We start from the raw sequence: 13,662 nt of genomic DNA on the forward strand, positions 1-13,662 counted from the left end.
TATGCTGGAAAGGAAGTGGGAAAGGGAACACTCCTGCATTGCTGGTGGGAGTTCAAAATTGGTACAACCCCTTTAGATATCATTATGGCAATTTCTCAGAAAATTAAGAAACAACCTACCTGAAGACAGCAATACTACTTTTTGGGTATATACACAAAGGATGCTCAATTGTACCACAGGGATATGTGCTCAACTATGCTCATAGCAGCATATGCTCATAGTTTGACATATCCAGAACCTGGAAACAACCTAAATGCCCCTCATCAAAAGAATGGATAAAGAAAATGTATTGCACTTACACAATGGAGTACTACACAGAAGAAAAAAATAATATTTTGAAATTTGCAGGCAAATAAATGGATCTAGAAAACTTCATATTGAGTGAGATAACCCAGAAAGACAAATATCATATGTATTCACTCATAAGTGGCTTTAGACATAAAGCAAAGAAAAGCAGCCTACAAATCACAATCCCAGAGAACCTATACAACAATGAGGACCCTACAAAAGACATATATGGATCTAATCTACATGGGAAATAGAAAAAGACAAGATCTCCTGAGTAAATTGGGAGCATGGGGACCATGGGAGAAGGAGAAAGAGAAGGGGAGAGGAAAGAAAGGGAGCAAAGAAAAAATATATAGCTCAATAAAATCAATAAAAATGTTTTTTCTTTCATATGTAATGTCTTAATGTGTAAGTTAAATTTATTTCAGCTTCTAGTAACATGAATGATTTAATATTTCTGCATTTTATCTTCACTTCTTATCTTCAATTAGCAACCCTGCATGAGCAGGCCTTGTCATTGCTCTCTGTTAATCATTTCAGCAAACAGGGTGATGGCACAGGGGCCATCTTCTCCATGTGATTGATTATCCATAACATCCTTAATTAAATAATAGCCAGTTTCAATGTCGGAGAGAGGAACCTAACTGACTAAGAAAGTAAGAGAGCAAGCTGCAGAGCAAGAAGGAAAACCCCTTTTAAATGATAATCTGCAAGATACACTTGGAATTATTTAAGGTTAAATGTATCATTGAGAGGTTATCCTTCCCTATTATTTCCTGTGAGAAAAGGAAAGGCTATGTCACATGCAAATTTGTATGATCTGCAAGGTCTTATATATATATATATATGTGTGTGTGTGTGTGTGTGTGTGTGTGTGTGTGTATGTATGTATATATACATTCACGCACACATATATATCAATGAGTAAAATGTATTTGTACTAGCTTTTCTTTAATTTTTCTTCGCATGAAGTGCTATGGATCAGGCTTTGTACTACAGACATTCTAAGTACGTATTTCCCCATGAGACACTGTATAAATTCCCTCCATTTGTCTTTTATTTAACACATGTAGATCATTTTTACTTATTTTTAAAAATGCAACAAATACAAAAGTAAGAAAATTTTTAGTTTTTATGTAAACAATTTTTAATTAACAGGTACATAACATTTTTTATATTTACTAGGTATTATAGCCTATGAAATGCTTATTAGTCATTTAAATAAATACAAAAAATATTTCTTCATTTCCACTTAGTAAATGATATAACTCCAAATTCTTGGTTTTGTCCTTCTAAGGTCATAAAAACTTTCTTCAAAAATTCTAAATCCATGGGGTAAGGGAGAGCACCTTGTCCATGTATGTAAGCTTGCACACTCACAAACATGCATGCCTACAATCATCAACACACAAGGATAATAATTCTGTACTTGACTTCACAAAGTATCAATTTTTTCTATACTAGAATATCACATTTTTTCTCAACATTCTCTTTTTGTCAGTTGATACATTTGGAAGCATCCTGTTTCCGGGGACAGCTTATGAATGTTTATAGAAAAAAATTGTATTAGCTCTGAAATGGTTCCAGTATCATCTACCTATTCTGCATTCAATGTGCAACACTTTAAACACAGAATTCTCTCAGAAATATATACACCTGTGTGTATGCCAGATCATATAGTAAGCTCAAAGTAAAAATTGAAGCCTAGGTCTTGTTAATACCAACTTTATCCACTGCAAAATACTCTATTCTTTATTCTCAGTCACTGTTTTCATTTTTATTGAACTTTTTGAGTAAAAAAAAGTTATCTTATTTCCTTTAAATTATTCAAATTTGTTACAGAATACAGACAAATGATGTATCTGTATAACATTTTGCAGAAAAACCTCTTTAAATAAAGTTTAAGTAGACTGGGTCTAGTGCAACTTCGAACTAACTGTTAAGCAATGCAAAACAAATATAATTCATAAGCACACAAATGCATGATTTTGCATTCTAAGATCATAACATGTGGGCAGAAGAATAAAACTATATGCAAAATATTTGTTAAAAGCTGAATTATAATTTAAATTCTGAGCAGTAGATTCTGCATGAATGAAACTATTTTACTAAAATACGGATGGATCACTGATATTAACTGATTCATATCAAACTTGGCATTTGAAAGAATTATTTCACTACATGTTGCCCAAGAGGGCCTTTTATACTCAACTTTTAAAAATTTCTCTCATCACTGAGTCCATAAAATAACTCAACTCTCTACAATAAATTTTATAAGGAACTGTCTCCAAAGAATATCCTTCAGATTGAACAGCGTTAATATCTGTCAATTTTGAGGCTTATTTTGTTTCGTTTTAAGATGGATTGTATCTGCATGAAATTCTTGAAAATATACAGGGAGTAGGTAACAAATTAGCAGAGCACTTGGAAAGGCTGTGTGTATTGGTGCCACAGCGGCCTGCGCTGAGAAGCCCTAAAACACAGTCCAATAATAACAAATCAAAAGTGACACAGCTAATTCAAGGAAAGGAGCCAACATACACTATGTAATCCCCTGTTTTGCTGACTTGCACAGAATGAACATCAGTTTGTAATGATGCATTATGACACAAAATAGCAGGGGTAAGGGGCAAGCACAGACTGAAATCTTTTCAGTAGCATTTATGAAAGATTCAGAGGCACTTACGGCTCTTTTTTTGCTGGTCTAAGCATGAATCAGTTTAACAGCTCAATTTACAAAGCTATTGCTCAAGAAAGGAAAGAAAAAAAAGGGACAAAATGTTCTAAGAAATCCATATAAGTGAGAAATTAGCAATTTTCAATTTTATGTAGTGAGGATGTTTGTTTTTCCAGTGCAATTCAGTGCCTTTTGAGAAAATGAATAAAAATGTATTCTTCGTTAAACAGACAAAAGAATTGCTAACATAATGTTCTTGTGTGTAAAAGATGGAGTAGTCTTTCGTAGTCCTGAACTAGATAAGATAGGAATATGCTTATTTTTCATTATCTTTTAGTAACAGAAAATTATTTAAAAATGTCAATGCAATTTAAATACATGTGGCACCTTAAGACAGTGAAAAAATTGTCAAACTACAATAAACCAATACTAATCAGCAATAAAATACTACATGGATGGATAACATTGAAATCGCCTCAAGACAAATTTCAGAATGGCCAAAACCATACTAGATTTCTAAATCTAGATTGCTTTATTTCATAAGTTCATAAACACAAAGAGCCCGATTCAAAGTTGCCATTTAAATTCTCAAGTTAGAAAAATTTAAACTGGACTCATTATTTTAAGATCACTACAACATAATTAATTTCAGGTGCTATCTTCAGGTTTGCTCAGGACTATAGAGGGAATGTAAAATAGCTCTTCATTATACATACATGGAACACCATAGATTTTTTTTTAAAGCTAAATGTTTTAGCAACTAGATTTATTTAAAAAAAAAGAGTGGGTCTGGGGGAGGTGGAGATCTGGGGAAAAAATAAAGGAGTGAAAAGAGGGAAAACTGTGGTCAGGATGTATTTCTTGAGAGGAGAATCTATTTTAAAATAAAAAATAGAAAAGCTAGGTTGCAATATAATTACATTATTTTCCTTCCCTTCGTTCCTACAAACCTTCTATGCAGATTACCAATCACATTATCTTTCAAATTCAAATTCATTTTCTTGAATTGTTGTTACATGTGTGTGCATATGAGCACACATTCATTTACTATATCTCTATATATGTATCTCTATATATCTGATAATAATCTCATTTGTTTATATTGTCTTGCATTAAATCATGATGAAGTCATTTATAAAATGACAATTAAATGGTGCTTATTTACAGTTTCAGAGGGGGCTAATCCTTGACCCATCATCATGATGATGGGAAGCATTCCAGCAGGCAGACTGACAACGTTCTTGAGTAGAAGCTAAGAGTTTGCTTCCTGATCTGAAGGCAGATAGATACTTGACCTGACGTTAGCTTTTGAAACCTCAATTTCCAACTTCAACGATATACCTCTTTCAAACAACACCATATCTACTAGTACCACCACCACCACCGCCACTCACAGAGTTACCATTTGGTATCTGCTAACCAATTAGAGTGCTTTTCTGTGCCATATACTATTTCTCGCCGGGCGGTGGTGGCGCACTCCTTTATTCCCAGCACTCGGGAGGCAGAGGCAGGCGGATCTCTGTGAGTTCGAGGCCAACCTGGTCTACAAGAGCTAGTTCCAGGACAGGCTCTAAAAAAAAAAAAAAAAAGCTGCAGAGAAACCCTGTCTCGAAAAACCAAAAAAAAAAAAAAAAAAAAAAAAGAAAAAAATATACTATTTTTCCTATTCTCAGCATTTCTTAAATGCTAGTACTTTGTCTAGCTCTGGGGCCTAAAGATCTTCCTCTGAATCATGTTATCATGATATTTGTGTGATACTTGTTCATATCATGATTAGGCAATAGTAATGTTGAGAGTTTATGGTTGTTGTTTTTGATATTTATAGCAGACACAATCTCAAAGAAAATTCCCTGTTTTTCTGCCTTTTACAATCTTTCTGCCATGTCTTCTTCTATGGTACCACAACAATAGATGCAGAAGTTTTAATTATAGTTGTTTTTTCATTAATGCTGTTGTTAAACAGTATTGAAATCTGCATCTCTTGTGTATGATGTCACAACTTCTATGAATTTATAGGTGTATTGTCTCTGTTGTGTTTAGAAAAGCCTATTTCTTTAGAGTAAGTCTCCAGTTTTGGCTCTTAAAACCTTTATGTCTACTCTTCCACATAAATGAAGAATTTGAAAAAAAATTCCAGTTTAATGCTCCAAGATTTTTAGTCATGATTTTTTTTTTTGGTTTTTGGTCTGTGTTAATTACCATCTGCCTCATGAAACAACTTCTCGAATGAGGGACGAACTTTTATGCAGTGATATGTAGTTATAGCAATATATCATTAGGAATGATTTTATTGTCATGGTCCTTTAGAAAAATAATATTAACAGGTTTTCTTTAGAGTCCATGACCTTTTGCATCTCAGGTCTTTGGACCTTTTACTTGCCAGGTATCTTGACTATCACACGCAGTGGGCCTTTAATCCCATACTATAGTGACTGGTTACTCCAATAACATTTGATTTATTAGTGATTATTACCATTGGGAAATGGAAAATAAGTTTTCTCCAATGGAGTATCAGTGTATCAGTCACATTACAGGATAGACACCACGGCCAGGAGTAATTGGCTAACTCAAAATGCATTCCATTTATATCTGTGCATTTTGTTTGGTATTTTTGTCCTTTCTGTCATTTGTTTTAATTATTTCTTTCTGTTTCATTATTTTTGAGAGGGAGTGAGGGAAAGAGAGCATGAAGTTATGAATACTGGTGCATAGGAAGGTAGGGGAGATCTGAAAGAAGTCTAGGTAATAGAGAGAATATAATCAAACTATACTGTTTAAATATTTAATAGAAAGATTAAAACCAGCAATTGGCAGAGTTTAAAGAGTGTGGTCTCACATTCAGATATGGAGATGTTGTTATGTTTTCAAAAAAATAAAATCTGGTGTATTTCAGATCTAAGACTCTAGACCTCTGTAGTTTAATTTCATGAGAAAGCATTGTCCCGGTAAATGAAAAGAGCATGCATTTTGAGAATCGATATATAAAAATGTGTAGGAAGGGACTAATGCAGGCTTTACTTTTGGTTTGTGAACTTATACATAGATAAGGGCTTAAAAGGAAAAAAATGCATAACATTTCCTGGGTGAGGGTTTAGAATTCGAATCATTTGAAAAAGCATCTGAAAATTGCAAAGGGATGGAGACAAAAACCATCCATTCCTTATTAACAGTTGATTCAGTAACTTATGCAGACAGTCATGTACAGACTTACATGACATTAAATGCCCAGTGCCCAAAGGTGTATGTTAAATGTCAGTTATTTCTTTTTGCTTTCAGTCTTTACTAGGCTTCTACAGTCTTATTTGATTTGAATATTTAACAGTAATTTGATGAGAAAATTTCAACATGCTAGAAAGTAGAAACTGCTTTTTCTTACTTCAATTTAACAAGCATTTTATTTCAAAGCAGATTCAAGCAAACCTGTATTTAACAACTTGAAGGTAAGTGCACTGTGGAAAAAAAAGGATGTAAAACATAGAGCATCTCCTTCAAAGAGCTCATAATGCCACACCTTGGTGCCTGCACTGGTTTCAGCGAATCAATGTGAGTAAAAACAGTACATGTTACTTTTACTCAGGATTCATAACCATTGAAACAATGAGACATAATTTTGAAAACCACAGGCAGTTCATTTTGCTGGTATTGTCAGGTAGTATTACTGGAGAGAAAGCAGCACTATCTTTATGCTAGGGCAAGAACAAAAATAGATGTCAGAGTAAAACACTAAATAGTTTCTGTGATTATATGAATTGCTAGATTTATACCTTGATGTATTTAAATATGCCTTTGTCAAGACTTCTAATTCCTTTATTCTATCCTCCATTTATATTTTAGATTTTGAATCGTCATCTAATAAAAGAACACCAATGCACATTAAAGAGACATTAGAGAATGAAAATATTTACTATATATACATAACAGTACTACTAATATATGGCCTAAGTAATAGTAAAATTGTTTTTCTTTGCAATTTGCAAATTTTACTTTGAATTTAGCTTCCAAGTGACAAAGTCATTGGCCATTTGTGTTTATAGCTAAGCAATGTACTGGAAAGAAGATAACTCAGCATATTCAAGGAATTGAAGTGACTCAAAAATGCTGAAAATTCAGCAGTAAGCTTTGGTCATCATTTCAATCATTTTAATTTGTGTCATCCAGGTAGTGACTGCTTATTAGAGAAGACATGTGTCAACATTACTTTTAAAAAGTGAAACTCTTAATGACAGAAGAGTAAATTAAACATTTCCTTAAATTCTAGATTTTTATCTAAGAATTAGGGTTTCTCTATGTAGTACAGCATGCTAGCAAACCTCGTGACCTTCCTGGCTCAATATTCTGAGTGCTGTGATTACTGGCAGCTGGCACCAAGACTGGTTTGATTATCATTTTTTATATTATGATGATTCTATTGTAATCTTTTCCACATCACTAAATGTAAAAAATGTAATATATGCACATATAACATATATTGTATATATTATATAAATATATGCAAGTTAAAGAGAAAAACATGTTCTTAAGAATAGAAGATATAAAGAATCGGTGTGTGGAACATGGCAAAGAGAGGCAGAGAGATTGAGTTACAACCTCATAATAGTGCACCAACAGAGGATCCATAATCTGGAAGAAATGTCAGTTTGCTGCAACCTACTCACACCATGGGCTTCACAACTTTACATCCTCGACAGACACATGAATGAAGAATTTAGGATAACTTCAGGAAGAAGGTACTATATGTTATTCCTTTTAAGTATGGTCCTAATAAAAGCAGTGTACTAAATTAAACTAGTAGAAAAATATGTATTAAACATGGAATGAGCATGGAGAACTTGTTTTTCAGTTCTCATTCAACTACAATAAATGATGCATTTTTGAAGGACTAACTAAATATCGAGCCAGACACATTCTGCTCGTGCAGTATTTTTATCAACTGGCAGCTACATGCAGTTACAAAGTTAAAAAGTAACAGATATGGTTACAATACCTTGATGACAATAATATTCAAACCCAAACAATTCTTTCATGTCTATAAGATATGCTTTTTTACAGTTCCGGTTACTACAAGAGGGCGCCATTTCTCAATCTCCTTGTAAAAGACAGACTATAATAAGTCACTCTTCTACCATAAGCTCCTGTGTGTGGTAAAGATGGATCTATCTAGCCCGTCTTTCTTGTTGCATTTTCCCCCATTGGGACATCCTGGGTCCCGTCATTTATTCTATATGCTTGCTGTCCAGGGAAATTACTGTCATGAGTTGGTTCTATGTGTATTTTTGAGGCTTTTTCCCTAGTCTGTGTATGCATGCCTACTCTCCCTTCCCATTCTGTGAGACACGGTTAGTGTTCTAAGTGCTGTTTTCTCATGTGTACCTAATTCTCTCTATTGAGTCAGAAATTAGGATTAGGAGTTGTAGTTAGTAATTCTGAGGCAGAAAAGCTCCTAGGGTTAGGAGTAGTAGTTACTAACTCCAGGTAAGAGATTTGAAAATCATTAGCCCCCTGCTAAAATTTATGGAAAAAATGGTTGGGGAAGAAGAGAGATTCCTGGGGAAATTACAGCTGTTGCATGTGTGTTGACAAAGTAAATCTAGAAAACTGCCCAAAGAATGACCAATTTATTGAGAGAGAAAAGAGACAGCAGCTGCATAATTTTGCAAATTCCTACACTGTCCTGTGAACTAACTACCTGGTCTTGCCAAGTGAGAGTCTATTTCCATGCGTTCCCGGTCCCAAGAAACCTGTTGGACAGGTACTCTTATGCTGATCTAAGACTAGGCTGCATGGCTCCTGACAAAGTGAAAAGATGTCAATTTAGTAAAAATTGTGTTCACGTGGACATTTAGGAGAATATAATCCTCATATTCGGTATTACGTTCTGAGGATGTATGACTTAGCCGGTCACATATTTTTGGCTCAGTTAATGTTACCTGTCATTCTGTAGAGCAGTTCAGAAATGGAATACTTCTGCAAAATTTGTGTCAGTGTTGCAACACTGGGCATCTCTTGCCAGGATAATCATTATTTTATCATTCAGGACTCCCAGCTGATTCAGACTGATGATTCCTTTTCCCTCTAGCAGTGTTCAGAGGACTTTCTAGCACAAACAATTTAAGGAAGTATGGATTATGATTCCAGGTCAGTATAAACTTGATTTCTATATGTTCTGTGACACAATTATGTGGTAGCAGCACAGTAGGTTCATACTATCAAGGTATGGAGGGGAAAAAGGATGGCAACAGCCTATGCAGCTTGTTGGGCATATGGTACTCCACTGTTAAAAATTCAGTAGTTATGCCATATCGGGCATTAGAGTTTTTATTTAATGGTGTATGGTATCTGTGGAAGCACTGCTCCACTGTTCATTCTCATTATGTTGTGAGACACATGTACACACACACACACACACAGAGAGAGAGAGAGAGAGAGAGAGAGAGAGAGAGAGAAAGAGAGAGAGAGACACAGAGAGAGACAGAGAGAGACACAGAGAGAGAGACAGAGAATCTTCTATAATAGGAGGCTTTTATATGGTTTTGTAAAAAAAACATTACTGATAGTTACACCTCTTCAATTGTTTTCTCTACCTTGCCCTCCTATTTTTAGCCTAAATAATGCTTCCTGTTTTGCTATTACCATTCCCCCTTCATATCAACTGTATTTATTCTATTCTCCTTCCCTTGGACTTCTTTTCACATGTTTCCTTTCTATTCCTTTAACTTCTAGCAGTGCTACAATTTAAGCACAGATGTCAAGGAATTGAAGTAGTCAACACATATGAGAATGTACAAATGAATTCTAGCCATTCATTATCTCATTCAGAAAGGTTATTTCAAAATGTTTCTATTTACTTAAAAACATTGCTTTAATGGGTATTTACAGATGAATATTCCATTGTATATATACAGTAAATTTGCATCCATTAATTATTTTTTTGGGCATCTAAGACATGATTTTATCTCATAGATATTGTCAAGTTAGCATCAATGAACATGGATGAGCAAGCATATCTGTAGTAGGAATGATAATGCATTGCCAATTATAAATATATGTCTAACTGTTTAAGAATCTACCTACTGATGTACATAGAGGCTGCAACAATTTGAACTGCTAGAAGTCATGGGTAAGATGAAATATTTAAGTAGTTTTAATTTACAAGACTCTGATGGGCAAGAATATTAAATATGTTCAGTATTTCTTCATTTGAGAACATCTTGTTTGATTTAAATACCTTCCTTTTAATAACTGTGTAACTGGCTGTCCTGCAACTAGTTCTATAGATCAGCATGGGCTGAAACTTTGGGATCCACCTAATTCTCAGCCTGCCACATGCTGGGATAAATGTGTGCATTACTGCTTCTGTCTCTATTTTCCAATTTTTAATTAGATTGACTGTTTCTGTATTTTTGTTTTTGTGTTTTTTTTTTGTTGGCTTTAAAATTTTTTTTGGAGTGCTTTAGACACATCTTATGTCAGAGGTATAGCTGGTAATGGTTTCCCTATTTTTAAACAAAACCTAGTCAAGATAGCCTTATATTATATATAATATATATATATATATATATATTTCATATATATATTTCATATGTATATTTGTTCATACATATGGAATATGAGAGGAATTAAGAGAGACTTGTACAGTAAAAAAAATCAAGAAACCAAAGAAAGAAATTGAAGATGATACCAGAAGATGTAATGACCTCCCATATTAGTAGATTAGTACTGTGGGACAATGGTCTTGTACACTGTAAAGATTTTTCACTTTTATTGGGTTAAGAAAATGCTGATTGGCCAGTGGCCAAGCAGCAAGTATAGGCAGGGTGTCCAAAATAAAAGAATTCTGGGAATAAAATAGGCTCAGTCTGTAGTCATCACCCAGGCACAGAGGAAACAAGATGAGAATGCCTCACTAGTAAAAGGTGCCAAGCCACGTGGCTAACACAGGCAAGAATTATGGGTTAATTTCAGATGTAAGAATTTATTAATAAAACCGTGAACTAATATGCCAACTGGTTTATAACTAACAAAGGCCTCTGTGTGCTTCTTTGGAAGTGAACAATTGCTGGACTGGGTGTGACAGAAACCTCTGTCAACAGATTAGTAGGCTCAATATCATGAAAATGGCCCTTCTAACAAAACAGTCTGTAGATTCAGTGCAATTCCCATCAAAATGTGCAGTAGCTTCATCTTCGTTGCACTGGTAAAACACCATGACCAAAGCAACATAAGGAACAGAGAGTTTATCTTGCTTCATGTTTCCGGAGTGTTACAGTCCTTAATGGTGACAGGCATTGGAGCAGGAACAAATAGCTGAGAGATAACATCTTGAAACAGAAGCACAAAGCAGAAAGAGAAATGAAAGTTAACAGGCTTTTTACTTTCAATGCTTGACTCCATTCATTTACTTCTTCCAGAAAAAGGCTGCATCACCTAAAACTTGCCAAGCAGAACCACTAACAGGGGACAAAGTGTTTAAATTCACAAGGTTGTAGGGGACATTTCTCATTCAAACTACCAGTAGATGCCAATGCAGTTCTTCATAAAAAGTGAAAAATAATTTCAAAATTGATATGGGAACACAAAGGACTCAGGGTGCCAAAAAATAAAATTAAAAAGAGTGCCTAACAACAAAAGCACTGCTGTATCACCATTCCATACTTCAAGTTACACTACAGAGCTAAAATAACAAAAATAGCACAGGAGTAGCATGAAAGCAGAATCAAAAAGCAATAGAATAGAACCTGAGCATGCATTAGTAGTCATTTGCTTTTTTACAAAAAAGCCAGTAATAAACACTTGAGAAAATAAAAAATGGTTCAATTAGATAGGCACATTTATAATAATCAATAAATATCATCACCTAATGCTGAATCTCAGCATTATATTCAATATATCAGGTCTTCAACATAAGATCAGAAACTTTGGCTATAAAAGAGGAGGAAGCAGAGAATGTGCCTTAATTTATAAGCACAGTAACAGACGTTCTAAACAGGACTCCAGTAACGGAGGCATGAAGAGCACTAATTAATGAATGGGACCTCATAGAGCTAAAAATAAAACTCTGTACAACAAAGGACACCGTTATTCAAGTCAAAACCCACCCTATGGAATGGGGGGGAAATGTTTTTTTCACTAGCTCCTCTCATCTATTCAGCCTGGTCTCCCTGAAGAAAGTTCCATAGAATCCATGTTCATTGTTGTTCTATTTATAATATCCAAAAACTGGAAGCAACTTTGCTATCCCTCAAGAGAAGATAGATAAAGAATTATGGTATATTAAAACAGGGGAGTATCATCCAGTTGTTAAAAATATAGCATCATGAAATTTGCATACAAGTGAGTGGAATTAAAAGTATCATCTTAGGTGAGGTATCCCAGAGCCAGAAAGATAAAATATGATGAGTATTCACCTCTATTTACATTTTTGGAGATTCCTTTGTGAAGTGTATGTTAGTTATTGTCCTTTCTAAATTTCTAACATTCAACCTCACTATGATACTAAATCAGTCTTGTTTATCTATTCATTTTATACCATTTTATCTATCTATCATCTATCTATCTATCTATCTATCTATCTATCTATCTATCTATCTATCTATCTATCTACCTACCTACCTACCTACCTACCTATCCATCTAATGTCCGTCTGCCTGTCTATCATCTATCAATTTTTCAATATATCTATGTTTCTTTTTACTGAAAATATCTTTTCTAACATTATATATGCTGATTATTGTTTCCCTTCCATCTACTTCCTCCCTAACTCATCAGTTCATCCCTAACTCATCTTCCATATGGAATCTATCCACTTTTTGTCTCTCATTAGAGAACAAACAGATTTCTAAGATATAATAATATGATATGATATGATATATGATAACACATATGGATAGGCCAAAACAAATTAATAGAAGGAAAAGAGCTAAAGAAAAGACTCAAGAAAAATCTCTGACACAAAGACCAATTCATAGCCAGGCAGTGGTAGCACACGCCTTTAATCCCAGGACTCGGGAGGCAGAGGCAGGCGGATCTCTGTGAGTTCGAGACCAGCCTGGTCTACAAGAGCTAGTTCCAGGACAGGCTCTAAAGCTGCACAGAAACCCTGTCTCAAAAAAACAAACAAAAAAACCCCCAAAAAACAAAAAACCAAAGACCAATTCATTTTCACTCTCGATTCTGTTCAAAATTTTAAACAGGAAGCAATAATATATGCATAAAGTATTTATTGGGTAGAAAGAGAGACAAAAGGTGTATTTTCCCATACATATGCAAAATAAGGTATGTAAAATAAGATAAAATTTTAAGAAAATAAACCTAAAAAAAAACAAAAAGCAAAAGTAAGCAAACAAACAAACCCGATTGACATTATGAGACAAGAAATCTCCAAGGACATTGTTAAAATCAAATTCTGTTGGTCATCTACTCTAGGACTTACAGTCTACCCTTAAGAGTAGTTTTGATCCATTAAGGGAGTAGCATTAAGGATAAAATAACTCAAATTTATTTGCCAGTGGTTATCAGTGGGAGATAGTTTCTGATTTAGGTATGGGAAATTGTATCCACTTCTTTTAGCTATGGTTCAATATCTGCTGCAGACTTGGGCAGACTCAGGGTCTGTGTGTTTTTCTATGTGAAGATTCTTCTGATTTTGAGGGTCTTGCTCCCATTGGTATTGTTCATTCCATTTCTGTGTTACACTCTTT

This window comes from Arvicola amphibius, chromosome 1 (genome assembly GCF_903992535.2).
Source record: "Arvicola amphibius chromosome 1, mArvAmp1.2, whole genome shotgun sequence".
In the NCBI taxonomy this organism is placed as follows: Eukaryota; Metazoa; Chordata; class Mammalia; order Rodentia; family Cricetidae; genus Arvicola; species Arvicola amphibius.